The sequence below is a fragment of the Monodelphis domestica genome, chromosome 3, assembly GCF_027887165.1.
Source record: "Monodelphis domestica isolate mMonDom1 chromosome 3, mMonDom1.pri, whole genome shotgun sequence".
In the NCBI taxonomy this organism is placed as follows: domain Eukaryota; kingdom Metazoa; phylum Chordata; class Mammalia; order Didelphimorphia; family Didelphidae; genus Monodelphis; species Monodelphis domestica.
The window spans coordinates 455,566,789-455,594,384 of NC_077229.1; the positions used below are offsets into that span (position 1 = coordinate 455,566,789).

Below are 27,596 nucleotides of genomic sequence, written 5' to 3' on the forward strand. Positions count from 1 at the left end.
TCATGCATATGTGTTGCAAGAGCTTTGTCTTTCTTTTTTGGGAAAGAGGGAGAAAATAAAAATTTTAAAAACTCTAGGAGGAGAAAGTAAGACATACAGGAATAAATATAATGTAGAGCAGAATGTGATAAGAGCATAATAGAGGTGTGAACAAAGCAAGCATTATCTTATTTTAACTGCCCTCAGCAATCATTAGGTGGTCCATAAAGACTGGGAGGCCAAGTAGGTAACTACTCACAGGATTGTGATTTGAGGTATGCTGCAAGGCCCCCACCTTCCCAAAAAGATTTCTTCTGTGAGCCTGTGGTGTGTGACACATCTTTCTCCTTATTCTGCTCTTAGATTCTCCAACTGAGTCACAAATGGGTTTTACAATAAATGGGGAGGAGACATTTTCTTTAGAAGGTTAAAGTTAAAGTGCACATTTTGGGGGGGAAAGGGAGAGGAGATGGAAAGAATAATAGCCTATTACTGAATATTAGTTTCTTATGGTCACTTGGCAGAGAAAGTCTGGTTCCAGGGGATAGATTAATTGGGTAGTGGAGAGAGAAGGTTAGGGCACTTACCAAGACTAGAAAGGGCTGAGTGGGGTGTCTACATTTAGCTAAAGGTAGTATGTAGGAGAGGGAGAGAATGCAGGAAGAGGGTACCAAGGCAAGGAGGCACAACTTGAATCATAGGGTTCCTAATGCTAGATTTTTATAGAAAAGGCCAAAGACAAGGTGCCAAATTGTCATTAGAATTCTTTTGTGTCCTTGGTGACCTGATCCAAAACGTATTTATTTCCTGCAGATTTGATTTTATGTTTAGAAAGCAGCAAAGGACAACACTTTGCTAGAATATTCACCCAAGTGAAGACTAGCATTTGAATAGCTGGAATTACAGGAAATCCCAGAGGGTCCTCTGGATAGGTTGATGTATTGCATTGTTTTGGACATCAAGAAAGTTTGAGCCATTCTGATTGTTTATCCTCTCTTTATGACATTAACAGCAAAGGTTAATAAAATCAAGTAATTTGTTTCAGTTGTGGCCATCACAGTAGATTGATATCAAAGAGAGGTGGGGAGAGAGGGAGTTTTTGTGACATCATAGCCTGGGGGCAAACAGACTTCAAGGCTTTTGCTGTAGCCAAGTCAACTGCTCATGGGAATCTTTGTTCCCATGCTTTGTCCTCCTCCCCTCCCATTCCTGATCTTGAACCTCTAATCAGCTCTGCCTGTTTGAGATCAGTCTCACTTGCTCTTCCATCTAATTCAACTCTCTCCAGTCAGCTGCTCTTGGTGCAAGTCCTGCCTGCTCCTGGACACTGGCATCCTCACACTCTGCCTTTGCTGGGATTTGAAGCCCACCTCCCAGAGTGAAGTTAGAATATCCTGCCTTCCAATTGTGGGGAAGAAATGACACCGTTTTACTCCTCCCAGGAAGAGAGATCTTATTGCAGAAAGCTGGAAGATGATATAAAGTTCACTTTTTCTTTGATTAGCTTGGGAGTGAGTCCATCAAGGCTCTTACTGGGGGGGTGGGAGAGAGAGAGAGAGAGAGAGAGAGAGAGAGAGAGAGAGAGAGAGAGAGAGAGAGAGAGAGAGAGAGAGAGAGAGAGAGAGAGAGAGAGAGAGAGAGAGAGAGAGAGAGAGAGAGAGAGAGAGAGAGAGAGAGAGAGAGAGAGAGAGAGAGAGAGAGAGAGAGAGAGAGAGAGAGAGAGAGAAGGAGGGAGGGAGAAAGAGAGGGGGGAAGGGAGAGGGTCAAGTTTGAAGTCTAGGTTGTTGCTGATGTCAAGTTAAGGTTCAGAGTGAACAGTCTGGTTAGCATTTGATTCAGCCTCTTCTTATTAGATCAAGTTGAGAAATCCCTAATAAAAAGTGAGTGAGGGGTAGCTAGGTAGCACAGTGGATAGAGTACCAGGCCAGGAGTTGGGAAGACCTGGGTTCAAATATGACTTTAGATGCTTCCCAGGTGTGGGAACCTGGGCAAGTCACTTAACCTTGACTGCCTAGCCCTTCTTACTCTTCTATCTTAGAATTAATACTAAAACTGAAGGTGTGGATTAAAAAAAAAAGTGAGAGAAAAAGATGCCTTTTTTTAGGCAATGATGTCAAAGTTTGTTCCACAATATCATTTCATCTTAAAGAAATTTTCAAATTTGCTTAAGTTAAATTGCTTAATTAAACTAAAAACTATTTTTAGGGGTTATATCTCTTTACTTCTTCTCTAGACTATTGCAGTAGCTGCTCAAGTGGGTTCCTGGACTCCCCATCCCCTCTCAAAACCATCTTCCATAGAGCTGCCAAATTGATAATTATTCCTAAAGTGCAGGTTTGTTTATATCACGTCTTTGCTCTAGATGCTGCAGGGATCCATGTGACCTCTAGGATAAAACACAAAGCCCTCTCTCAGATGTTTTAGTCAGGCAGTGGATGCCTTTGCAGGCTTATTGTATACAACTCTCCTTCATGAAATCCATATTCCTGCCAGGCTGGTCTACATTCTCAGTATATGGAAAGCTTTCTCCTGTCTCTTCTCTTGCTTTTAGCCATTTGTCCTCCTTGCCTGGAATTTCTTCCCTTCCCTGAACTTCCTAGTTGCCTATCTCCTCTCTCCCCCCTTTTTTTATTCACTCTGTTTTGCTTTGTTTATGTTTATTCACTTTTCCAAGGGGGTGTTGTTTTGCCCAGGTAGAAGGGAAACTCCTTGATGAATGGGACTCTAGTATTTGTCTTTGTGTGAATCCAGTCTGTTACAAAGTTGTTGCTTAATAAATACTTATTGAATAACCCAGTGAGATATAGGCCCTGAAGGAGATATAAAGATAAATAAGGGGGGGGGGGCAGGTAGGTAGCTCAGAGGATAGCCAGGCCTGGATATAGGGGGTCCTGGGTTCAAATTTGGATTTAGATACCTCCTAGCTGTGTGATCCTGGGTAAATCATTTAAGCTCCATTGCCCAGCCCTTACCATTCATCTGCCTTGGAACCAATACTAATTTGCATTCTAAGACAGAAAGTAAGGATTAAAAAAAAAAAAAGATACATAAGACATGGTTCCTGCCCTCAAGGAGCATATATTCTAGTAGGGGAACTAAGATAAATACATGTATGCATATATGTATACACACACACATATATGTGATATAAAGTAGAATGTGAAAGTATATAGATGTAGTCAAGATTAATCTAAGATTTTAGAAAAGGGAAAGATTGCTTCAGGCTGCAGATTTTTGTTGTTTAGGTCTGTCCCAATTCTTCTGTCTTAGAATAAATATTGTTATTGGTTTCAAGGTAAATGAACAGTAAAGTCTAGACAATGGGTGGGGTAAGTGACTTGCCCAGGGTCACACAGCTAGGAAGTGTCTGAGGTTATATTTGAACCCAGGACTTCCCATCTCTAGGCCTGACTCTGAATCCACTGAGTCACCTAACTATCCCTCATTTGGAGTTTTCTTGGCAAAGACACTGAAATGCTTTGCTATTTCTTTCTTTATCTCATTTCACAGGTGAGAAAACAGAGGCAAACAGGGTTAAGTGACGTGTCATACAGCTAGTAAATGTCTGAGGCCAGATTTGAATTCAAGAAGATAAATCTTACTCACTTGCAGGTTTAGTAATTTATCCATGGGGTCTCTTAGCTCTAGCCCATGTCTGAAAAGATAGAATTTAGGGATATTTTCATGAAAGAAGTGGTTTTTGAGCTGGAATATAAAGGAGGAAAAGGACTTCAACAGCCTGTGAATGAGGAAGAGGATATTCTAGACTCAGGGAATATTATTAATAATGTCATGGCCTTTGATAAACTGTAGGATATGTTTGGTCAGTGACAAGGAGTACAATTTGGTTGTAGCTTAGAGAGTAGTTTGAGAAGTCTGAGAATAACAATTGGAGCCAAGTTGTAGAGGACCTGATAAAGAAGTAAAGGAAAGGGAACAAACATTTATTAAGCTCTTACCATGTGCCTGACATTGTGCAGATATTATCTCATTTGATTCTCATAACAATCTTGGGAGATAGGTGCTATTATTATCTCCATTTTATTGTTGAGGAAATTGAGGCAGATAGAAATGAAAAGACTTTCCCAGGGTCATATAGCTATTAAGAATCTGAGGCTAACTGAAGCAGAAGTGGAGCTAGTTGCTCCTTTGGCTAAGGAAACTGGAGCCTTTGATGCAATAAAGTGTACTCACTGCACAGAAGGAGGGAAAGGGGTACTGCCCTTGGTCATGAAGTCCAGAGAGCATCACAGGCACCAAGTCACTTCCAGTTCTTCTATGACATGGAGCTCCCTGATGTAGACAAGATCAGGAAAATTGCACAGAAAATCTATGGGGCAGATGACATTGAATTATTACCAGAGGCTCAGCATAAAGTTGAAGTCTAGGCAAAGCAGGGATTTGGAAACCTACCCATCTGCATGGCTAAAACACATCTGACCTTGTCCCATAATCCAGAGAAGTAAGGTTTGCCCATGGGTTCTATTCTTCAAATCCATGGCATTTGGACCATTGTTGGTGCTGGATATTTGTACCCTTTGGTAGCAGTACAATGCCTGGTCTCCCAACTCAGCCCTGTTTCTATGATATTGACTTAGATCTGTGAATATTGGATATAGCTCTCCCCTGATTATAACAATGAAGGTACTTAGCTCTTCCTTGATAGTGAAGAAAAAAATTCTAGTCCTCTATCTATTTTTAGATTTTAATCCCCAAAGTGTTAACTCAGTATTTAAAGTAGATCTACCCATTTTAACTACAAAAATGTGTGAACTAACCACAAAAGGTGTGAACACCCATTTCATACATTGAGTGGGAGATCTGTGACCCACATGTGAAAGAGTGGGCAGTCCTGGAGAGGAGCATCTGCTGTGATTGGTAGGGGAGGTGATTTAGGGGAGGTGACACCAGAGAAAAAGGTCTTTAAATAGAGGAAACAGAGGCACACAAGGAAACAATCAATTGATAGATTCAGTCACTAGGAGTCAGACTGGAAGACAGACACTTGAGGAGAGACTGGAAGACAGACACTCAGCTTTGGAGTGAAGACACTTGGCTGTGGAACTGAACCCCTGGAGAAGTTTATGCAGAAGACCTCAGACTGCTTTCCTTTTAGATGGTCACTGCAGTGAATGAAAGGCTGACTTAGTTTCCTTGCCCTTTCTGGAGGTGTGAACCTTCCAGAATGGCCCATCGCCTTGAGACTCCTTTCTCCTGGCTGGGGCTTAGACTTTCTACCTGGCTCTGAGGAAGTCAGAGCTCTATCTGCCTCTCTCTCTCCCCTTTTCTCTCATCCTTAATATCTTCCCTCTATTGTAAATAAACTGCCAGTAATTCCATTTACTTTAGTAATTCATTTTTGGGATTTAGCAATTAAATCTCTGGCAACCACCAATTAAATATTCAGTCAAACCATAAAAATCTAACAGATCCTGTATCAGAACAAGTGAATGGATTGTTCTGAACTGATTAGGTGTATCTGCCAGGAGCTACTTTGGAAGTTTACCCAGAAGTCTATATTTGTAGTGTCTGATTTACATTATCATGTATAGATTTGCTTTACATCATGGAAGACTTTATAGGTCCTTAAACAATTCAATTGCATAAAACAATTTAAATATTAAAAAAAGAATCAATCTAGATTTGAATTTGGGTCTTCCTGACTCTAGACATAATGCTCTATCCATTCTATCCACCTAGCTTCATCTAAAGGTATTTGGACTTGATTCACTGAGGGAAGTACCATCAGAAATGTTTTTTTAGCAATGGATTTCCACTATATGATCAGAGTCATGAAGTAGAAGATATTAATTTGGTAGTAAATTCTTTATGTTAACACATGGTTTTCATTTTTAATTAATTAATTAGTTACATTGAAATTCCCAGGCATCTCCCTTTCTTCCTCCCCTTCCCTGCCCTAAAGACGGCATCATTTGACCAAAACATACATACATATATATATATATATACATAACTGTCTTATATATATATATTTACATATATATAACTGTCTTGCTTGTTTCTCTTACTTTTTTCCTTCAGAGTTTGACATCTACAAGATATCCTCTAAATAATATTTCTGTTCCTGCATATAATGTATATTTTGTACTCTTGGTTCAAGGGAGCAGGTTCAAAGGATGAAATAGAAGGAAAATAGACTGGAACTGTCAAGGTCTAAGAGAATCCTATTGGAATAGTAGGCATTTGAGTGAAAATGATGGTTGATATGTTAACTTTAGTAGAATACATATGTACATGCACATACACACAGCCACTAGTTTGGAAAAGATCAGTTTATATCTCAATCCTAAGGAAGGGCTTATGCCAAAGAATGTTCAAACTATTGAATAATTGTATTGATTTCATATGCCAGAAAGGTTATGCTTAAGATTTTGTTAGCTGAACTTCAGCAGTGTGGGAACCAAGGATTACCTAAAGTGCAGGCTGGTTTTTGAAGAAGCAGAGGAACTAGAGACCAAATTGCCAGCATTTTCTGGATTATGGAGAAAGGAAGGGAACTCTAGGGGGGGAAAAACCATCTGCTTTTGCTTCATTAACTACACTGAAGCCTTTGCCATCTTATTTAATTTATATACATAGTACATCATGTGACATTCCAGGATGGAAGATTCAAAAGCCAGAATTAAGGTTGTCAGGAGAAATTTCAACAACCACAGATGAGCAGATAATACCACTTTGATGGCAGAAAGTAAAGAAAAATTGAGAAGCTTCTTGATGAGGGTGAAAGAGGAGAGTGTAAAAGCTATCTTGAAGCTTAATATTAAAACAAATGGTCAAAGAAACAAACTAACACAGTAGTATCTGATCTCATCACTTCCTAGAAATTAAGGGAGAAGAAATGGAAGCAGTGCCCAATTTTATATTCTTGGGTTCAAAAATCACCGCAGATGGTGACTACAGCCATGAAATTAGAAAATGATTGCTCCTTGGAAGGAATGCTATGGCCAATATGGACAGCATATTAAAAAGCAGAGATATCATTTTGCCAACAAAGATCAGTAGAGTCAAAGCAGTGGTTTTTCCAGTAGTTATGTTTGACTCTGAGAGCTGAACTATAAGGAAAGCTGAATGTCACAGAATTGATGTTTTTGAATGATAGTGTTGGACAAGACTTTTGAGAGTTCCTTGGACAACTAGGAGTTTAACTGAATCACCGCTTACAGCAATTAACTGACTATTTGTTGGTAAGGACAGATACTGAAGGTGAAGTTGAAATACTTTGGCCACATAATGAAAAGACAGGACTCATTGGGAAAGACTGATGCTGAGAAATATTGAAGGCAAAAAGAGATGGCAGAGGATGGAGATGGATAGTGTCACAGAAGCAACAAAATGAGCTTGGGCAATTTGAGAAACAGTGATGGATAAAAGGATCAGGCATTTGGCATTGAATTAGATATGACTGAATTCTCAACAGCAACAGTAAATGTATGTATTTATCCCTCTATGTCTAGATCACTAATTCATTCAATAAACATTTATTAATCACTTACTATTTACCAGCTGCTATGTATTCAAAACCAAAATGAGCTTCCATCCTATAAGGGTACATTAACATAGCATGGAAATGGCAAAATGATGATAGTGAAATCTAAGAAGGCTTGGATAGGCTGAGCCATCAATTTAAATCTTAGGAAAAGCATTAATTGCCACATCTGTTGCACAAGTGCTGCACACTACTGCCATCTGCTGTCACTCTACCTAAAGTATTGAGGCAATAGCAAAGGTCAGATCTGGCCCTGAAAAAATAGTTATACGGTTATATTACAGCTTGGTGTCAATTATATTTTTGAATGTTTCCTTTTTTGAAAGCTCTGTTAAGGTAAGGGATCAATTCCCAGACTTGAGTTGGGGTGAAAAAAGCAAAACCTCCCATAAAGTATGATCTGGTGTTAGCCTTTTAGTGTTTGAGTTTTCCTTTAGCTTCACAAAACGCATGGGCTGAATGATGAAATGGTGTGCTGAACACTATGACTTGGCAGTCACTGTTGTGTAAGATTTATCTCCTGCAGTTGTATTCACTGAAGTGATAACTTGCACCAAAGTCAATAGTGCCATAAAAATACTTTACTATTAAAAGCCAAGGACACACATAGACTCTGTGGAGAGAATATTACATTTGCTTTTACTTTCTTGGAGTTTTAGATTGATTTTCAAATAGAGTCATCAAGGTCTAAATTTGTTTGTCTTTCATATGGTAAGTGATGTCCAATAACTGCTTTCTCTAACAGTGTGTTAAGAATTATTAATGTCAGTAAGTTAGCTTTAATGTTAATTAGTTGTATTGGTTTATAATTTTTCCAATTGGATTAGCTTGTTCTCTTAATTAGCAATTTGTTTCACAATTCCCTATGAACTTACAAGAGCTTTAATGAAGTTTCTTGATGAAGATCAATGATAAAATCACCTCCTTCATTTTGAAATGAGATACCTATAGACTGTGATCTATTTTACTTGATTGAGGACTATAATTTTGATAAATGATTTAAAATTGGAGAAAAATTGTGAATATGGAAGAAAATAGGTGTTAATTAGATATTTCTTGCTGGCTTTTCTGTTAGTATTCACAGATATGAAAGCATCAGTAAATAATGGATTACATAGGACAAACTTGTTAAAATCTGCTTTATACATGTATGTATGTTTTGATTTCGAGGTTAAAAACAAGAGTCAAAATCAGGATGAATGCATGTCTTAAATTTAAATTCTTTTAGATTTGAGATATACATTCATTCAATTTAAAAAAAAAACCCTTACCATTGCTCTTTTAAAAAATTAAGTGATTAATTTAGAATATTTTTCCATGGTTATGTGATTCATGATTTTCCCTATCTCTCTTCTCTCACCTGCCTTCCCCCCTCTTCCCCCCCCCCCCCCCGCCGCAGCTGACAAGCAATTCCCTTGGGTTATACATGTATCATTATTCAAAACTCATTTCCATATTATTTATATTTGCAGTAGAGTGATATTTTAATGCCAAAACCCCAATCATTTTCCCATTGAACCATGTGATCAATGATATGTTTTTCTTCTGTGTTTCTACTCCCATAGTTCTTTCTCTGGAAGTAGATAGTGTTCTTTCTCACAAGTCTCTCAGAATTGTCCTGGGCCATTGCATTGCTGCTAGTAGAAGAGTCTGTTACATTCGATTGTGCCACAGTGTATAAATCTCTGTGTACAATGTTCTCCTGGTTCTGCTCTTTTCACTCTGCCTCAATTTCTGGAGGTGTTCCCAGTTCAGATAGAAATCCTCCAGTTCATCATTCCTTCCAGCACAATGATATTCTCACACCATCAGATACCACAATTTGTTCAGGCATTCCCCAATCGATGGACACCCCCTAATTTTCCAATTTTTTGCCACCACAAAGAGCGTGGCTAGAAATATTTTTGTATAAGTATTTTTCCTTATTATCCCTTTGGGGTACAAACCCAGTGGTGGTATGGCTGGATCAAAGGGAAGGCAAACTTTTAAAGTTCTTTGGGCATAATTCCAAATTGCCCTCCAGAATGGTTGGATCAATTCCCAGACTTGTGTTGGGGTGAAAAAAGCAAAACTTCCCATAAAGTATGATCTGATGTTAGCCTTTTAGTATTTGAGTTTTCCTTTAGCTTCACAAAACTCATGGGCCGAATGATGAAATGGTTTGGTGAGCACTATGACTTGACAGTCACTGTTGTGTAAGAGTGTATTAATGTCCCAATTTCGCCACATTCCCCCCAACATTTGTCACTTTTCTTTGCTGCCATATTGGCCAATCTGCTAGGTGTGAGGTGGTACCTCAGAGTGGTTTTGATTTGCATTTCTCTAATAAGGAGGGATTTGGAACACATTTTCATGTGATTATTGATAGTTTTGATTTCTTCATCTGAGAACAGTCTATTCATATTTCTTGACCATTTGTTGATTGAGGAATGGCTTGATTTTTTTTGTAGATTTGACTTAGTTCCTTATATATTTGGGAAATAAAACCTTTGTCAGAGAGTTTTGTTATTAATCGCCTCCCCAGTTTGTTGCTTTCCTTCTAATTTTGGTTGCATTGGTTTTGTTTGTACAACCCCTCTTTAATTTGATATAAATAAAAATCATTCATTTTACATTTTGTAATGTCCTTTATCTCTTGCTTGGTCTTAAATTCCTTCCTGTCCCACAGATCTGACAGGTATACTCTTCTATGTTCACCTAATTTATGATTTCACTCTTTATATTTAAGTCATTTTCCCATTTTGAATTTATCTTGGTATAGGGTATAAGATGTTGATCTATACCTAATCTCTCCCATACTATTTTCCAATTTTCTCAACAGTTTTTGTCAAATAGTGAGTTCTTTTCCCAAAATCTAGGATCTTTCCTTACCATTTCACTTAGTATAAATTCCAAGACAGAAGAAAGGTGAGGAGTAGGAAACTGCAATTAAAATACTTGCCCTTGGCACACAGCTAGGATGAGTTTTAGATCAGACTTGAATTCAAGTCCTTCCAACTTAATGCCTGGCATCATACTTTCATTCTATTCTGACCTTTCTTTTTTGTCTGAAGTTTAGACTTATTGTTCATTGTACTTTTGATTTAGGTGAAATTTTTTTTTTTCATTTTAACATCTATCAAGTTGTTAGTGAGTTTTTGCTGTCAAATAGCAATATAGCAGTTGTCCCCCCCCCCCCCCCTTTTTGGTTCCTGAAGTAGTTTAAAAGAAATAATTTCAGAATTTTCAATTTTTTTTATTCTTTCCCCAATTTTTTTCATTAGCCATTGCAATTTGGGAGAAGGAATTTCAGGAGGGGCTGATGTTGAGTAGGGGGAAGTACCTATAGATATCTTCTTGCTTGGTTATCTTTACTGTATTTTCACTCTCAAGTAGAATTGTTACTCTGCCCATAAGGCTTCCCACAAGTAGAGCATTCTTTCCCTTCTCTTTTAAAATCTTACTTAACTCTTGAATATTATATAAGAAGTTTCTGGGCTAATTTCCATTGTGATGAAAAAATCATGAATTAGATTCTGGGTTCTAATAAGCTTTTATGTCTAGATTTGAGTGACTTCTTCCTCTAACCTGAATTCAATCTCCACTGGTCTCTGACTACTATACTAACATGAAAGCTTTTTAATTTATCATTTGCAAATCCCTGAAAATTGCCATTTACAGATCAACCTACAAACATTATTAAACTATTTCCCAGGCACCATGCCAAGTGTTAGGGCTTCAGAGAACAACAAAATTGCTGTTTTTAGGGGGTACCCCAAATACATATTAGACTATGAAGAGAATGAATAAAAATAAATTATATAGTTAAATATAAGGTAGTTAGGTATACCTTTCAGAATTTCTAAATTTATGCCCCAGTTTAAGTAAAGCCTCTTATATGTGACTTACCTAATTTCTACCCCTTTGCTACTGCCTTCTCCCTTTGAAAATTAGTATATTTGCTTTGTGTATATGTATATATATTTTCATTTGTTTAATGTTATTCTTGTGTCTTCCCTTTTTTTTCTATTCTGTATAATAGGTTCTTAAAAGCAAGTCCTATTTCATTTTTGTCTATCTCCTGCATCTAGCACAAAAGGCCTGGTAGGTGCTTAATAAATGTTTATTGAATGAATGAATTAATGAAATGTTTTGATGGAAGCATTTTCCAGAATAGTTAGATCCTAACTAAAACATCCTTCTGTTCCCGGCATCATTTATTCTGTTCAATTCTGTTAAGCAGCACTCATACAGTGGAAGGTTAGATAGAATAATCTTAGCTATCTTATGGCTTAATAAAACCTTTAGCTGCAAAGATTAGATTTTAATATTATAAGCAGTCTATAAATTTGAAGGGTAGAATTAAAAAAAATTAGACCTATTGGTAGGAACTTTAAAAAAGAAAGACCCATTTATATTCTCCCTTAGGAATAGTCTAGGTTTTCAATTTGTTTGTTCCTATGAAGCCTATGATTTCCCAGTGACTCTGGGCCCACATAGGTCCTGGAGATTGACTCCTCAAAGGGTCATTTTTTAGCTTTGGCTTGCTGTTTGCATCTGCATAGGTTACTCCAATTTCCTAGTTTGTTTCCTTGTATATTTACTTTATAATATGTAGCTGGTACTTCCCCAAAATGATTAAAATAGTTTCAACATCCTGTACAAGCATATCTTTTTTTTTATCAAATTCATCTACTCTATAGGACAGATTTTATTTAATCCCCTAGAAATTCTATAAATTCTATAAAATCCAGGAGTCCATAACCATATACAGAAACACACATAACATTCAATCCATCAGCTGCCCCTAGAAGGGTTCTGAACTTGGGGTTATTATAAGGACCCCCCCTTTGACATTCTGGTTAGTCAGTTTTCCGCATAGAGTCTTATGCAGTCCTCCCAATATTTGCATTCATTCCTGCCTTGTGGATTAGTTTCCCCTGGAAAAGAAATATTTTGGTGCAAGGGCTCCAGAACAAGCAACCCCCTTCAGATGCACCTTGTTCTAGTAAATCACTGACTTTACTCTCCAAGCAGATAAATGATCTTCTTTCCCAAGGAGCATGTGCTTTGGGAAATCCCTTTGTATCTTTAGAAAGACCTGTGTTTGAATGCTGGTCTTCAGGGATTCTTGATTCTTTCCGAGGTCCATGGACTCTTCTCTCAGGCTACCTGGTAAGAACTCACAACTTGCTGTGGCTTCTGCTCAAAGCTAGTCTCGGTTGCATCAGTTTAGAGGAAACTACCCACAGGAAGGTTTCATTTTAATATTTGTACAAGCATGTGCCAACTTCTGCCATATGCTTTTGCTACAAGTTGCCATCAACTACTCCTAGAAAGGAAAACAAATATGCCTACGCATGCTCCCATTTCTCTCCTCCCTCCACCACAGAATACCTGTCTGTCCTCTCAAAGTCTGGCATGAGAGGACGGAAGTCAGACCAGCCTTTTTGGGAGGGATGAGACCTCACAATGTGTATTCTCCTAAGTTTTCAACCAGTCATCTTGAGCTCCCTGTGTCCTATTAGTAAGCCAACAGCAGGCATGCCAGCATTCCATAGGGAGTGCCCCTTAGATCTAAACAGAGGGCTGTGCCTCATAATCTTATTTGGTTAAATCTGATCAAGCTGATCCCATATCTACGGGATATCAAGAAACATAAGCATTTTATGTAATATGCCTGGTGTTATTCAGTCGTTTTAGTCATGTCTGATTCTTTTTTACCTCATTTGGAATTTTCTTGGGAAAAATACTGGAGTGGTTTCCCATTTCCTTCTTCAGCTCATTTTACAAATAAGGAAACCGAGGCATATAGGGTTAAGTGACTTCCCCAGGGTCATACAGCTAGTAAGTGTTTGGGGCTGTATTAGAATTCAGATCTTCCTGATTCCTGGCCAGGTACTCTATCCACTGGACCACCTAGCTGCCCTAATTTGCCTTCTACAGAAGAGGAATCCATGTCATTGTTCAAATGAATCTGTTACATCCTTGCTATGAGTATTCCAGTGCAACCATGTTTACCTATCTTATGAGATTGTTTTCTATATGGTATTCTCAGTTTGCCATAGATTAGCTCAATGTTCTAGAGGCCTTCCTCATTATTTTTTGACATCTAGAAGATGCCTGCAGGGGTGCTGAGACTGTCCAGTGGTCTTCTCTCACTCTTAACTACATTACTAGTGCATCTTTCTTGCTTTTACACCTAAAAATGGCATCTTTTACTTTACTTTTTTTTTGTAGTTCCTTGTTTGTTACATGTTTCACTTTGTACATGACCTCTATGTACCTCTCCATTGCCCTTTTTCTTCTGAGACTAGTTTTCCTTGATTCTTAACTATATAAGTAAACTATAATTTTGTGACATATTTGCAAGATGTAAATTTATTATTTAGAAAAGAATGGGTTTATAATAGCATAAGTGTCTCTTTTCTTTTTTATAAGTTGTCAACTTTGTACCATTTCATTATGACAGAATTGTCAAGCAAACTGGAAAACTCACCTTAGTCGTGGGGCTGCTTTGGGGAAAATGCATTTCTCTGAGTCTTTTGGGGTGTCCTGGAGCCAAACTTAAACTGCTAATGAGGTTCCCTGTATTGCCTCCAGTTTGGTCAGGCAGAGTTGAAGTTGGGAAAAGTCAATTCCTGGCCCTAGAAGAGAACCCCTAAAGATTCTAATTAGTCCTTTCTTTAAACTGAAAAAAAAAAGGGTAAATTTGTTGGTAGTTCTTATAGCTCATATTTTTTGAGACATTTGATTTTAAAGGCTTAATTACAAACTACCTGTTAGAATTTATTTTGCATTTCATGGATTAAAATAAAAGGTGAATCATTTCAGATTCATTATATAATATATCAGTGGTGGAGTTTCAAGCCACTTATAATCAGAACATTTGGATTCAAATCTTGCCTCTGTCTTTTACTATTTGCAACCTTTAGCCTCAGTTTCCTCACCTATAAAATGAAGAGTTTGAACTAAGGTTTCTTCCAGCTTTTTTCTATGATCCCATAATTTAGATATGGCAAATTCATTTTTTTTAAGCCTTTACCTTCCATCTTGGAATCAATACTGTGTATTGGTTCCAAGGCAGAAGAGTGGTAAGGACTAGGCAATGGGGATTAAGTGACTTGCCCAGGGTCACACAGTTGGGAAGTGTCTGAGGCCAGATTTGAACCTAGGACCTCCTATCTCTAGGTCTGGCTCTCAATCCACTGAGCTACCTGGCTGCCCCCTGCAAACTCATTTTTTAAAAGAAAAATAAGAATTGTTATTTTTCTTCCTTGCAGATTAGAAGGCATTCCTCACATGTAAAACATTTGCTATTTAAATGGGAAGTCTTTTAAGGTCTTTGTATTTAGTTGTCTTGTTTAGAAGAGTCATCGCTTAACTTGGACATAGATGGAAATAAGAAGGGTAGTGCTCAGTTGAACACATTTCCATTCTACTGTTTGAAAATTCCTCTCTGAAAACATAAGCACATACCACAGATCCGAACATACACATAGTTGGTAAAACAAGGAGAACTGAAAGTTGACTGATGTGACTTGTGTTTGTATTAATCTTGGCAGACTGGCTCATTCATGTAACAAGAGCATTTGAGGTTTTCTGGAATAACCTGAGGCTGGAAGCCAGAATGAGATTTTTTTTGCTCCTTAACTACAAACACAATTGAACAGTTTCCTGTTATTTAAGAGAAAAAATAATAATTGTCGGTTACTGGGTTTCTGATGTACTTGAATATTTTGCTCTCCTTCCTGATTTTGAAACATAATAGGATATCACATATTTCCTTTTTCAAGCCATTCTCATTTTCATGAAGGGCTGACTTATTAACAATCAGGGCCATATTTATTTAGTTGCCAATGAAACCATGTAGTCTCTATAGGTTGGGTCTTGGATTTACTATAGAATCTTTGTCTCTGAGATGGAAGGACCTCAGGTGTCATCTAGTCCAACCTTATTAGACAGGTGGGGAGACTGAGGCTTAGATAGGTTAAATAGATTTTCCCTGGTTAAATTGGAGGTTAAATGAAAGATCTGGGATTTGAGTTAGGGCCCATAATTCCCAAGTTCAGTGCCCTTTCCCCTGCACCTGACTTCCTCCCCAAATTTTATAAGTCATGCTTGTATATAAGTCTGCCATCATTCTACTAACTTTCCTTCACGAGGCACTTTGTTAGTAAAAGAATTAAGCAAGTTAATTTCCTATCCCAAATCACCATTCTTTACAAAACTAGTGGTTGCATTTGTTGGTGTTGTCTGATATATTCCAGGAAGTATTGTGCAGATTAATATGATGGGTATAATCTTTTTAGCTGGATTTCTAAATCAATGGAAATATATACTGAGGACATTGTGTCTGTTGAATGTACCTGCTGAATCCATGAGCCTACGCAACAGATCTCCTCTCATGGAGATGGTAAAATTGAGAAAGATTATGTTTATTCTGGTCTGGACAATTTGGCTATTGACTGATTTTGCTTATTAGAGGTGAACATTAGTAGTCCAATGTGTGCTAATTCTTTGTTTTCACATTTATTTACAAAGCTTGAGTAAATCATGACAGGTTTCCTTGAAGGTGTAGAGGGAGGGAGAATAAAGAAAAGCTTCATGTTGACAATACTTCATCTCTTCTGAAGAGGAAACTGGAAGATGAATGAATTAAATAAACTTCTTCATTGATATGTAGTGATAGAAACAGTGCTAGACTAAGGTTTTGGAGATCTGACTTCTGGTTCTATTCCTGGTACTAATTTTACCTTTATAACTGAATGTGACACTTTATTAGATATCCCATGAATTGCTGAGTCTTGTTGATTCTGTGTCCACAATATGTTATAACTCTACCATCAGTGCATTACTGTCTCAGTGTTTCTACATCCCCATACAATATTTGTCATTTTCCTTTCTGTGCTTAATCAATGTGATAAGTATGAGATGGCATCTCAGTTATTTTAATTTATTTTTCTCTAATCAATAGTGATTTAGATCACTTTTTGATATGACTATTGATATAGCTTTGATTTTTTTCCTCCGAAAACTGCTAGTTCATATACTTTGACTATTTATCAGTCGGGGAATGACTCATATTTTTACAAATTTGACTTAGTTTCCTACATATTGGAGAAATGATCTGTTAATTTGCATCCCCTCCTAGTTTCTTGTTTACTTTTTTAATTTGGGCTACATTTGTTTTCTTTGTGTAGAACCTTTTTAATTTCATGTAATCCAAATTCACATATACTATTGTGATAAATTTCTTGTTCTCCATTCCTGAAGTCTTGCTTCTCTAAATCATCCTCTAGTCAGCTGTCAAAATGTTAACAGTAAAGCACAGGTCCGATATCATCACTCCCCTGACTAATAGGTGGTAGTGGCCCTATATTGGCTCTAGAATCAAATACAAAGTCCTCAGTTTGGCATTTATATAATGGCTTTATAACCTGGCTTCAACCTATCTTTCTAGTCTTATTAGTTGTTCTTGTTGTTCAGGCATTTCAGTCTTGTCTGACTCTTCATGACTCCACTTAGGGTTTTCTTGGCAAGGATACTGGAGTGGTTTGCCATTTTCTTCTCTAGACAATGTTACAGATAAGAAAACTGAGGTCAACAGAATTAGGTGACTTGCCTCAGGTCACACAGTTTGTGTCTAAGGTTGGATTTGAACTTAGTCTAGGTCTGGCACTTAATGTACTATATTACCTAGATGCCCTAGCCTCATTATACCTTATCTTTATTACACTTTTTTTCTCTTTCATGCCATTTTTGGTCCCACCAGATTGACCTTAGTCTAGCTTTTTTTCACATGTGCCATAATATTTCTAATGTCCTTGGTTCTGTGCTGGCTGTCCCCATGCCTGACATATATTTCTTCCTCTACTGTGTTTCTTAGAATTGCTAATTTCCTTCAAGAATCATTTAAAGTGTCCCTTTCTCTGGAGGCCTTTTCTGATTTTACCAAGGTGCCTCTCCCCAACCCAGTCCTTCTCTTCTAAACTATTTTGCATATATATATTATGTGTGTGTGTGTGTGTGTGTGTGTGTGTGTGTGTGTGTGTGTGTGTACGTATGTATGTATGTAGTGCATGGTGCCTCCTTGAGGTCAGGGATTGTTTCTTTTCTTTTCTTTCTTTTTTTTTTTTAATTTGTCTCTATGTATCTTGCTCAGGCTAGAAATACAACGGCCCAGCAAGTAGCCCAGTAACCCAATTCAGATACTAATGGATACAGAAGCTTTAACTTGTTAGATCTCTCCAGCCTGGACTGCTTTTCTTCTCCTTAGGCAACCTGGTGGCCTTCCACTCCCAGGAGACTCACCACATTGGTATCTGACATAGCTTTGGACCTCTATTTGATTTGGGCCCTATTGTAGCTCTGAACTCTCAAACTCAAGGGGAGCCCTTAACTAACTCAGCCTCCTCCAGCAACTGGAACTGAGCCACCATGCCTGGCAGGGACTGTTTCATTTTTATCTTTGAATTTCTAGTGCCAAGTACATTGTCTGCCTTTTAGTAAGTGGTAATAAATTATTATGTATATTATTGTTGATATAAATAGAAATTGATAGAATATAAATATGGATATTATTATCAATTGATCAATTGGGGGGCAGCTGAGCTTTTAGGATCTTCTCAAACTCTAAAATTCTCTAATTCTTTCTTCTCAGATGGGGATCAGAGGGCTAAAATATATTAAGTGTTATATTTCCAGCAAGGTCCATTGGCCTGAAATAGCAGTACACTCTGTCTCTAAAGCTTCTGCTTCCTATTTTGAAATGAACTCAGAATTACCTTTTACCCTGGCTGAGTTGTGCTAGAAATTGTTGTTTCTGAGGGTTTTTCCCCCTTTCATTCCCCCATCATTTTTCTAAGATGAAAGGGAAGGAAGACTTTGTGTACTTTAATTGATTTTTAAAAATCTTGGCAGTTTTGAAAGAAATATAAAGCTGGATATTAAGTAACCATATTTATAGTAGTTAAAGGGGAATAATAAACAAAACTATGAAAGGCAGATATATGTGCTTTTGGGTGAAACAATGAAATTGCACTAAAAAAGCCAGGAATTTTTTTTTGTACCTTTTGAAGGTACAAAGAATCTTTCAAACCCTGGTTTCCTGCTCTGAAATTGATATATCCAACTCTAATCTCTCTTCTGATTCAGTGTTCAGTAACAACTACCTAGTGGATATCTCCACCTGGATGTCCTATAGACATTTCAAAGAGGACTCATTATGTTTTCTAAAAATCCAATCTTTCTGCATAATCTGTTGTCTTTGTACAGGATGTACAATCCTTCTGGTTACCCAAATTCACAACCTTGGAGTTATTCTTGACTCTTGTTTCTACCAAGTGCCATATACCATCAGACACCAGATCATGCCAATTCTACCACTCCACCATTTTTCTACCTTACTCATGCACCACTCAATTTTTGCTTAAACTGTTATCATGGAACATCTTAGTTGTTTTTTCTGATTTTAGTCTCACCTCTCTCTAATTCATCCTCCATAGCATGCCAAATTAATATTCCTAAAACACAGATTTAATCATGTCATTCTCCTATTTAGAAACTTTCAATGACCTCAATGACCACTCATTCTTTTGAAGAGAAAAATACAGAATTGTTACTCTTGTATTTAAAGATTGCTTGACACTATATCTCTTTCCTACCTTTCACATTTTATTAATATTATTCCACTTCATGTTCTCTCCACTCCAGCCAAATTGTTCTGTTAGCTGTTCTCCTACTATAAAATTCCAATTCTCATTTCCATGCCTTTGCACAGATGGTCCCAAATTTCTGGTATTCACGTCCTCTTCTTAGAATACCTAACTTCCTTAAAATTTCTGCCCAGTTGTCATCTCCTATCCAAGGTCATTCTTATTCCCGTACTTCTCTACTGCTTTCTCCCTTATGAAATTTCTTTGTATTTATTTATTTGTGAACCTATTATATTTCTGTAGGAGAATAAAATTTCCTTGTGGACAGAGATTATTTTGTTTGTCTATATTCACAACCACTGGCATTTGGAGTTGTTTACTCAGTGTTTGAACTGAAGTCAAAACTGGAAGGAATCTTACGTGTAATTAAATGGAAGAAGAAACCAAGGTTCAGAGAATCATGGAATTTTAGAAATAAAAGAGAGTGAAAGACTAGATATATGCCATCATAGTCTTCTCTTCTTCTGATTCTTCTTCTTCTGATTCTTCTTCTTCTTCTGATTCTTCTGATTCTTCTTCTTCTTCTGATTCTTCTTCTTCTCCTTCTCCTTCTCTTCCTCCTCCTCCTCCTCCTCCTCCTCCTCCTCCTCCTCCTCCTCCTCCTCCTCCTCCTGTCTTAGAATCAATACTGTATATTGGTTCCAAGGCAGAAGAGTAGTAAGGACTAGGCAGTGGGGGTTAAGTGACTTGCCCAGGGTCACACAGCTAGGAAGTGATATCATAGGCTTCTTTATTTAATATATATATATATATATATGTGTGTGTGTGTATATATATATATATATACACTTGCTCAGGTAATTTATTCACATATTTAATTCATTTGATAACCTGAATGTTTGGCTTTGCTTTAATGGGTGTATTGCATATCATTTTATTATCCATGATATTTATAAATGGTTCCTATAAGACCAATGTTGTATTTGACAAATTTATTGCCCCCTTCCCTCATTTTGTGCCATTTCATGACTAAAAACCACACCAATCCTTGACCTGGATCAGCACATTTCCTTTGTCATAAGGAGAACCAGGAGACAGTGTATTGATATATTTCAATTGCAAACCCATCATCACTGTTAGATTGTTCTACTTAAAGTATCTGTTATGATTGTGTCATTAGTATCATGTCTTTGGAATGTCTTGACTCTCATAGGGGGAAATAAATGGATGTCAATTTAAAAAATATTAGAGATATTATAGACAGGATTTCTTCATTGGGAGGACTAAATGAGCTGTAAGGTTCCTTCCAACCCTAGAGTCCCATGATTCTATTAGTCCCTAAGATATCATCAGTTGCTGTGAGTTTGATGTCTGCTTAAAATCGTGAGCTCCCAATATGTAGGAAGGGACAGTTTTTATTGTTGTCATTAAGATGTTTTGACAATTTAACCACTGACAATGTCCAGTGTGGTGCCACCAACACCATCATCATTGTAATTTTCAGTATCAATTAACCATTATCATCCTCATCATCTCTTGAGATTGTGTGAGTTAGGAAGATGTGGGTCTTAAACTCAGGTCTTGACTTTGTGGTCTTGTCCAAGTAACTTTAACCTTTCAATGCCCCAGTCAGCTCTCCAGAACTCAAAGCACAGTTGAAGACATGCACACGTGGATAGCATTTTCTCATTGAGGTTCTCTACTCCAGTGAACTCCCAGGTCCAGGAGAAAAACCAACACACTCACCTAAAATGGGCAATTATATAGTATTTTAATGCTTTAAAGTTCTTCCTATCCATTATCTTATTGAGCCTCACATTCACCCTATGAGGCAGATCATCTGTGAAACTGGATTTTGGAGAAATTGAATGTCCTGTTCCTTATCACCTAGTTGTATGTTATCTAAGGTAGGATTTGAACCTGGGTCTTGCTGATTTAAAGTCCTATACTTTGCCACTAAATATCGACTCCAACTAGTGAATACTTTTTGAATGACTGTTCTACTGGTGCCACATCTGTTTATATTCAGGTGATAATCATGTCTGCTAGATATGGTAGCATGCCAAGGTTGGCAAGTTAGATCTTTTAGTCACCAAATACTAAGGAATTGAAAAATCCAAATTATCTGTTAGTTTTTGATGATGCACTTTGGTGAATCCACATGTGATCTTATCAGACTTTGTTTTCTGATTTTTTTTCCAAATTTTAATTTTTATTAAAATATTTTGTTTTTACATAACCTTTATTTTAGTTATTATCCCTCCCCTTTCCCTACTCATCAAGCCATTCATTAGAATAAAGAATAAAAAGAAAGAAAAGAGTAGTTCAGAATTCACTGACACATTAGTTGAGCTGATAATTTATATATTGTTCTGTTCCCATATTCTCCCACCTCTACAAAGAACAGGAACGGGGTATACAGTGTTTGTAAAGTATCTGAGAAGAAATCTAAACTCAGGAAGATGTCTTCCTGATTTCAGCTCAAGTATTCTATCCACTGTGCCATCTAGCTGCACACTAGTAGGTGTTTAGAAAATGTTTATTATTGATTGATCATCACCCCTCCTTTAATTGCCAGAGCACAGAGTTTTGTGTGTTTTTAGAAAAGGAAAAACTCTAAATTTTGTTGCCTCCTAATACCTTTCAGCTCCACTCCTTTATCCCTTTACTTTAGTAGAGAGCCTCTTGTCATTGCTCGTTGTGCCCTTTCCTTCTCTGGAGAGAGTTTAAATACCTGTAGGTAGCTCCCTATCTTTGAGGGAGCTCATTATATTTACCCATGAATAATAATCATTCTTTGTGAAGCTGCCCTTTGAAAAGAGCAAAAATGAAACTCTTGTTTTCTGTGTAGTATTTTCATTGCAGGTTGACTCTCTGCAAATCTAAACACTTGCAGCCAAACCAAGACAAATAAAATAAGCAACCCCTATGCTCAAGATGAAAAAAGAAAACAAAACATATTTGTCAGTTTGATAAGTAAAAGTGATGGCACGAATCAATACAAATGAGACACAAGCTTGTGAATACTGCTTCATGCTTGTTCTTGGTTTGTTTATTCAGATAGGAATTTTTCATCCCATAATTATCATAAGCATTCTAAGGAAACTGAGCTGTTTATTTTCGAAGACTGAAAAAACAATGATTTTTATTTTCACATGCCCAGTGATGTATTCTGTTGTGTTAAAAATCCAGGGTTATATTAGCACTAATGTAGAATATTAGATCTGGAGTGGTCTTTAGTTATTTCTGATTCAGCATAAGCATCCATTCTGCCCATCTGACAAATGCTTATTGGACCTCTATGCTGAACCCCTCCATTTCCTGGGAGACAGCACATTCCATGGCTTGACATTCTAACTGTTTGGAGGTTTTTCCTCATGTTGACTGAACATCTGTTTCCCTTTCATTTGTACCTGTTGGTACTAGTTCAGATCTCAAGATGTGACAGAATATATTTGAAGATAGTTACTGTGTCCGGAGAGAATTTAAATGCCTGTAGCTAGCTTTGCAAATAGTATCTCGAACTGTCCAGTAAGGTAGGTGTTATGATGCCTGGTAGCAGCTAGCTAGTTGGTACAGTGGATAGAGTACTGGACTGGAGTTGGGAAGACTTGTCTTCTTGAATTCAAATTGAGCCTCAGACCATTACTAGCTATGGGACCTTGGGCAAGTCACTTTAACCCTGTTTCCCTCAGTTCCTCATCTGTATATTGAGCTAGAGAAAGAAATTAATCACTTTCCCAAGAAAACGTCAATAGGGTCATGAATAGTTGGACAGGTCTGAAATGACTGAACAATTAAAAAATATTATCTCTATTTTACATGTGAGAAAACTTAGGGAGACAGAGTTTTCCTTCCAGTTTGCTGCTTAGGAGATAATGGCGCCTTACATTTGCAGAATATTCTCTGTACTCTCACATACATTATCTCATTGGATCCTCATAAGCATCTGATACTTTCACAATTTCACAGAAGAAAATGAGAACGACAGAGCCAGGATTAGAATTTAGCCTTTCTACCATACTGCATTGCTTCTCACAGATGGTGGAATAAGGAACTGTGTTGATACACACCTAAATTAGATTGTGAGTAGAATTAGTCCTTTGAAGGGTACACTGACATTTGAAAAAAATCTGAAAGGTTTGGGAAGTAATTCTGTAGGCAAAATTAGCAGCCCGTCTGTAAGAAAGCCTTGAAAGAACAACTTCTTGTTTTATAAGTACTTAAAACAAAACAAAACAAAACCCAAACAACCAAAAGCTAAATCCCAACAATTAATGCTCTACATTTATTTACTTTGTACCTATACTTTATTTTCCTGAGCATGTGTTGTATCTCTCTGTAGAGTGTAAGCTCTTTGAAATCAGGCACCAGTTTGGTTTTGTTTTTATGTCTCCTATGCCTCGCCTGAGCATAGTGTCTCCCATGTGTTCATTTGTACTTTGCAAATATTATCTCCTGGTAACAGCTAGTTGGTAGAGTGGATAGTGTTTTGGGCATGGTATCAGGAAGACTTCTTCCTGAATTCAAATATGGGCTCAGTTCCTCATCTGTATGAGCTGGAGAAGGAAATAGTAGATCACTCCCATATCTTTCCCAAGAAAACATCAATAGGATCCCTAATAGTTGGATAGGGCTGAAATGACTGAACAATAAAAAAAAAAAAATTATCATCTTTTTTAGATGTGAGCCATGTCAGGTTCTTGACCTCATTTGGGGTTTTCTATTTTTTCTTTTCTTTTCTTCACCCTCTGGGAGAAGAGCTTTAATTCCTATTTAGACCAGAAAATTTTTTTAAATCATATTTAATTAATTAATTTAGAATATTTTTCTATGGTTACATGATTCATGTTCTTTCCCTTCCCTCATCCTCCCCCCACCTACCATAGCCAACATGCAATTCTACTGGGTTTTACATATGTCATTGATCAAGTCCTATTTCCATATTATTGGTATTTGCCTTGGGATGATCTACATCCCCAATCATATCCCCATCAACCCATGTGATCAAGCACTTGTTTTTCTTCTGTGTTTGTATTTCCACAGTTCTCTGGGATTTTCTTGGCAAAGATGCTGGAGTTGTTTGTCATTGCCTTCTCCAGTTCACTTTCAGATGAGGAAATTGAGGCAAACAGGGTTAAGTGACTTGCTCAGGATTACATAACTAGTACATGTCTGTAGTATTTGCAGTATTTGCAATATTTGAACTTAGGTTTTCCTAATTCTGTGTCATGAATTCTGTCTACTGAGACACCTAGCTCATTAAGGATGTCAAAGCAGAAAAAGGTCCCATATTCAATAAAATATTATAGCATCACTTTTCACAGAAGCATAGGACTTAGAATATAGTCGATACCTGTAAGGGTATGGCTAAATACATTATGGTAAAAGAATGTAATATGTAATATTACTACTCCATAAGAAATAATGAATATTAAAAAAATAGAGAGAAGCATACGCAGACATATGAACTGTGAAAGAACAGAGAAAGAAGATATTTTCAACATTTCCATTTTCCCTTTATTTCAGTTTTTCATGACTCAAAAGTAGAGAGACATTGTGGGAACTTTAAAAAAGTATATATCTTTCCCCTGTAAGGAATTTATCAATGTCATCCATATAATTTTGATATGATTATAGTTTTCTAGGTAGTTTCTTCCCTGGACCAGTATATGCCTCATCACTAGAAAACAATGAGATTGGTTTTCATTTGTGATTTGTGGTATCATTTTCATTACTGAACAATACCTTCCCTTTCTTTGCTGTTATATTAATAAAATATGCATTTGAAGACTTGGAAGTCTTCCCCCCTTTTTCTCCTGCATATCAAGACTAGAACAGCACATTAGAGGTTCTCTATGGACATCTTTGTCCCCAAGTTACATGAGAATCATTCTGAATACTTGACTTGTTTGGGCTATTGCATTAGGCTTCTAAATAGGTCTTCTTGCTCAAGTCGTCCCCTCACTACAATCTACCCGTCACATTTAGCTGACAGTGGTTTTTCTAAAATATTGTCTGACTTTCATCCACCCCTACTCTATAAGATCCATGACTCCCTGGGGTAGCAAGGTGGTGCAATGGCCTGAAGTCAGGAAGACTCATCTTAGGTTGAAAACTGACCTCAGATACTAGCCGTGTGATGCTTGTCAAATCACTTCACCCTATCAGCTTTGGTTTCCTCATCTGTAAAATGAGTTAGAGAGGTAGATGGCAAACCACTCCAGTATCGTTGCCAAGAAAACCGCAATGAGGTCATGAACAGTCAGACATGACTGAAAAATTATTGAACAACAAACTCCCTATTACTTCTAATGTCAATTGTGAAGTTCTTTGTTCAACATTTAAAGTCATTCACAATCTGGTGCCTTCCTACATTTTTAGTCTTATGTTTTACTCCATTTATTATGGTCTCTTTCCTTTTCTAGTACAGACAGATACTTCATTTCCCTAACCCTTGCCTTGGTACTGGCTGTCCCCCATGCTTGGAATTCCACCCACCTCCCCCACCCCCGAACTCTGCCTTTTAGCTTCCCTGGCTTCCAAGACCTTTTGATAGGCTTGTCTTTGTCCACCTCTGATACTTGTGCCTTCCCTTTGAGACAACTGTTGTATATTCTAGATAGATATTTTGTATAGACGGAACACTACTTCCCTAAATTCTAGTTTTGTTATTTCTTCCAAACTTGACAAGAGAAGAAGCCAAAGTGAAATTAGGATTTGGAAAGTGGAGTTTCTTCGAGTATAGCCAGGGAGTATACTGTGGAGGCTTGAGTTGGAGAAGGGGTCTGCACAGACTACAGATGTTATAGACCACATGACAAAGCTTATGCTTTGACATGAAAAGTGTTCAGGAACCAACACCACTGCCTCCTTTTCCTCATCTCTTTGCCCTTAGAATGCCTGCTCCCAGTACTAGTTCAGGAGTCCCTCGGGATCTCTTTCTGCCCAAGTGTTTCTTCCCCTGGTGTTTAGTGCCTTCACTGTCCATGAATGTTCTCTATGAATGAGCTGGAATGTTCCCCATTATTGCTGCCTGCTGCCACTGTGCTTCTGGTCAATGCCAACCTTGAGTGTCCATTAACATCTCTCTTCCTCCCTCCTTCTCTCTCTCTCCTTCCCTTCCTTTTTCCCAATTATGATGACTTCTTGACATTCCCAATAAGACTTTGGTCTGATGTCCTTTCTATACAGTGAAGAAGGCTGTGGAAGAACTATGGCAAAAAGTGTTACTGTCATTCTATTCCTTGACTCCATTCCATACTGTTATATTCATATAAGTAGCTCCTTGAAAGCAGGGATAGCACCTTTCATTATAACTCCAGCACTTAGCACAGTGCCAGACACATGGTAGGTGCTTAATACACGTTGCTAAATGATTGCAATCATGTGGCAACAGAATTATCTTGATTTGAACTAAATTTCCTGGTTCAAGACACAGATCTGTATTATTCTCAGTTTTATATTTGTGACTCCAATATACAATGAAAACGTGATACTTGACTAAAAATATGTAATTTTGCATTTCTAGCGTAGATTTTGAATTTTCTCATACAGATATGTGGACAAAGGCAATGTTTTATATTTTTTATACTAACCCCTTGCTCCCTGTCCTGAAATCTAGTCCCATTTAGTGCAAAATCTACTTTATTTTGTTACCATGTACCCAGTTGTTGTATGCAAGAGAAATAGCTTAACCTTTGAATATATTCTAACATAATTGCAATTCTGCCTTTTAAAGGTTGCCTTTAATTGGACTTTGAAATAGCGTCTGCTGTTGATGTTCTTATAGATTGAATTGATCAGTTCATTAAATGTTTCCTCTTCCTATGTGGACTTTTTAGACTTTGATGATAACAGTTTCTGAAATGCCATCATTTATAGGATTGTCCTTTAAATAATCAATTTATTCTTTTATAGAATTTTCAAACTTTCTCCTCTCTAATTTAAATAGCTTTATTAAATATATTACTGAGCTTTATTTTTACCATTTCATCAGCTTTTTTTCTCCTGCCCACATTGTTTATTGCTAATGGTAGTAGTCATGAAATTTTAAAAGTTTGGAAACTCTCTTCATTTAATTTATGAGATTCTAGGATAGCCTAATTATATGAACAGTGTTAACTGCCAGGAGAGTTAAATAAAGTCCTGACCATTGTTAATTAGAAGCTCTTAGCTTGGAAAAAGCACTTATTTGCAAAATTATAATTGTCACATTAAAATCAATTAGTTGGTGAGTCAAGCATTATTAAGCACCTTTTATGATATGGGGTAGACAATATGTGGAGTTGAGAAATTATCAAGAAGTTGGATTTCTACATGAGGCTGTCTCCCTTAAAAATAAAAATCTAAAAAAAAAAACTAAGAGGAACCATGAAACCTGCTGGGTGTAGAAGGACTGGGGTGTCCTTTCCCACTGAGCACCCTAGTTTTGGGTTCAAGAAGAACTCTGGACCCTGGGGAAAGCCACTTAA

The 27,596-nt window shown here is 37.3% G+C and overlaps 1 protein-coding gene and 1 pseudogene across 4 annotated transcripts in view; both read left to right on the plus strand.

Annotated features, from left to right (window-relative positions):
- RASGRF2 (Ras protein specific guanine nucleotide releasing factor 2) overlaps window positions 1-27,596 on the plus strand; it is a 336,767-nt gene that overhangs the window by 53,495 nt on the left and 255,676 nt on the right. The gene's annotated exons all lie outside the window — the stretch shown is intronic.
- Window positions 1,741-19,712, plus strand: LOC130458511 (C-1-tetrahydrofolate synthase, cytoplasmic-like; annotated as a pseudogene).